General features: G+C 44.0%; 1 pseudogene; it reads left to right on the plus strand.

Moving 5' to 3' along the window:
* The first annotated feature begins 1,282 nt into the window (after positions 1-1,282).
* LOC148028991 (putative GPI-anchored protein At1g61900 pseudogene) lies at positions 1,283-2,566 on the plus strand (annotated as a pseudogene).
* The last annotated feature ends 407 nt before the right edge of the window (positions 2,567-2,973 follow it).

Raw genomic sequence — 2,973 nt, forward strand, 5'->3', positions numbered from 1 at the left:
TGTCCATATGAATGGTCATACCAATGTGGCTGCTGCTTATAATGATATTCATACTATCCATACTGCATATGGTGATAATAGCCCTGCTGCTCATATACATCTATTTGCTGTTGACTATTATCAAAACTTTGGCCATATTGTTGCCCATCAACATGCTGCCCAAGATTGCATGATGACTATCCAACATGACTACAATGGTGTCCTTGCATCCTAGGCTGACCATAAGTATGATGATTGGCAAGTCCATGAGCATAGGTATCGGGATGATATTGGTCATAATCACTTGCTTGCTGCTCCTGCATTGCATAAGAATCTCCATATGCATGCTGCTGACCAATGTTGTATGAGCTACCAGATACATGTCCATGATCATGACTTGCATAAGAACTATGTTGCTGCATAAAGGAGTGCTTGTAAGCGTAATCATGATGCCCATGATAGCCATACTGCTGATCAAATCCATTGGAGTATGATCCACCCTCATGACAAGGTACACAGCCTAAGTGTTGCCCAAAGTCATATTGTACAATACTTTGGTTATCAAAATTGCCCATATGTGATTTAGCATAGCACCGGCCAACTGACCTCACAGCACATCTCTAAGTAACTGTAATTCCCTCCAAGTGTTCAATTTAGTAAACCTGCCAATGGGGTTACAGACTCCAGAATGGACCTCCCTGTGGCATTAACTCGGCTGCATTAATTCTGTTGCAGATGACTGCAAGAGTTGCATCACCAGTTGATCAACAAGGAAGTCAAGATGGTCACTATCTGACACACATCAGCTGCTTCTTTATCGAGCTCTCAAAGATCTCAGTAGCAGTGTCTACCAGCTGCTTTTATATACATCAATAAGCAGCCTTAATTTTGAAATGCAACAGGCATTACACTATCTTATCATGACATCCCAAACTCCATTGCATATGCCAATACAATAAATTCATCATCTACAGTCAAATCCACTCCATTGCATGTGCCACTATCATTTGCTCTTCCTTGCAACCAGTCTGGTTCAGCCAGTTACTCAACCTGCCTTTGACAGAATTTTTGCTCCTGTATTCTTATCTAGTGGGAGCACAGCTGGGCTCCTCTGACTCCACATTTTTCAGCAGCAGCAAGTTAGGTGCCTGCAATAACAAAGGGAGATCACACACAAAAGTGCAATTAAGCTTCCCCTCTGTGCAGCTTTAAGTCATAAATCCAGTGCAGAAGAGCACTGCTGCTGCCAATAAATTGGAGCCTCCGCCCTAATTTCCTTCCTTTCCAAGCTCAAGCAATGCCCTTACACCCAAAATGGCTCCACGCATGATCTGAGAGAGCTGCTGCAGCTCAACAAACACCATGAGTTTGCTTCTTTTATGGTTGCTCTATCAGCTGATGAGATGCATAGCTGTTGGTGTTGTGTCATTGGAGATTTCTCCTGAACCATCTACTTTCTTCCTTGAAGGACCTTACAACACCCCAGCCTTGTTCCCTTCAAGCTTTGAGCCAAGTGCAACTCCTGAATCTTTGGTTCCTTTGCTACCTGCATCACCACTGTATCCAGTTGTGCCAAATGGACCTACCAACTTTAGGGTTGTGCAGTCTGGACATCTCAGCATTGAACCAAATACTCCAGAAGACAGCCATAGATTGTATGGCTCCCCTGGCCATGTATGTGGGCAATGTTATATGCTATCCTTAGTTTGAAAGCTTGCTACGAGTAATGCAAGGACAACTAAGCAGCGGTACTGGCTCTCTTGTTCTAAACAATACAGCGGCAAACTTGTGCCTTAGCGAAGTGATGGGTTTTCTGGTGGATCTGGGAGCAAATAAAACTATTCCCAAGATATACTCAGTCAAGCCACAGAGAACTTTACAGGTGGTTCATGTCCTGTCACTAGTGTCACAGAATTTGAGCAGGAAGTAAGCAAGAATGAGCTGTTGGCAGCTTGCACATCTATCGATCCCTTGAAAGAATGTTGCAAGCCAGTGTGTGGACAAGCGATCAATGAAACTGATGTATGGATGGCCTTTAGAATAATGAGTTCTCTTGCAGATGGTGGTGGTAGCTTAGCGGCCCACAATCAACAACAAGTGGTGAATGATTGCTAGGGTGTAGTGCTTGCCTGGTTAGCAAGTCAACTTGGTCCAGAGGTAGCCAACTCAGCTTTTCGGAATCTGTATAGTTGTCAAGTCAACAAAGCTTGTCCCCTAGTGTTCAGGGACCCCTCTTCTGTGGTTGACTCGTGTGGTGGACCTTCGCCCACCAAGACCACATGCTGTGATTCTCTATACAACTACATTTCAGAGCTACAAAGCCAAATGCTGATCACCAATGTGTAAGCACTAGATTGTGCCACATTCTTTGGATCTATATTGATGAAAAAAAAGAGTAGATGCCAATGTATATGATCTCTATCAAGTTGACTTGAAGGATTTCAGCCTCCAAGTCTACGGGGAACAATATTTCCTTCTGCGGGCCATATCGTCCAATGTGATCAATGACAAAGCAGATGGAATCAGTTTTACCTGTGACTTGAACGACAACATTGCGGCTCCTTGGCATTCATCCCCATCTCAGTAGGGGAGGTTTACGGGGGCAGCCCTAGGCTATTCTTGGACTTCCGAAGTGGTGCAAAATCAGAAGGTGTTGCAGCTTTGCATGCATAAAAAATGAAGAGGAAAAGAGCTTAGACTTCTTGCTGTTACATGTTGCTTCTAGCCATCTTCCATACCACCAATCTGTGCATCATTGGTAATGTTGTCAGTCGCTCAACCCTTGCTCCCATGACATCTGCATCTCGAGAGTCAAGCATGTATATTATGTCAAGCTCTGTTCCCCTTTTAGCCTATGATTCCATTGGCCACAACACTGCCATATTGCCAAGACCAGATCCTGTGTATACGGCAGAACCACGTAGCAATTTTACGATTTGTTATCTTCAGATGATTAGACCATTGAATCTTCTCCCTCTGCATCTTTGGGAGCTC

This window comes from Lygodium microphyllum, chromosome 11, assembly GCF_053477565.2.
Source record: "Lygodium microphyllum isolate KBCC chromosome 11, Lygodium_microphyllum_v1.1.10, whole genome shotgun sequence".
Taxonomy (NCBI): Eukaryota; Viridiplantae; Streptophyta; class Polypodiopsida; order Schizaeales; family Lygodiaceae; genus Lygodium; species Lygodium microphyllum.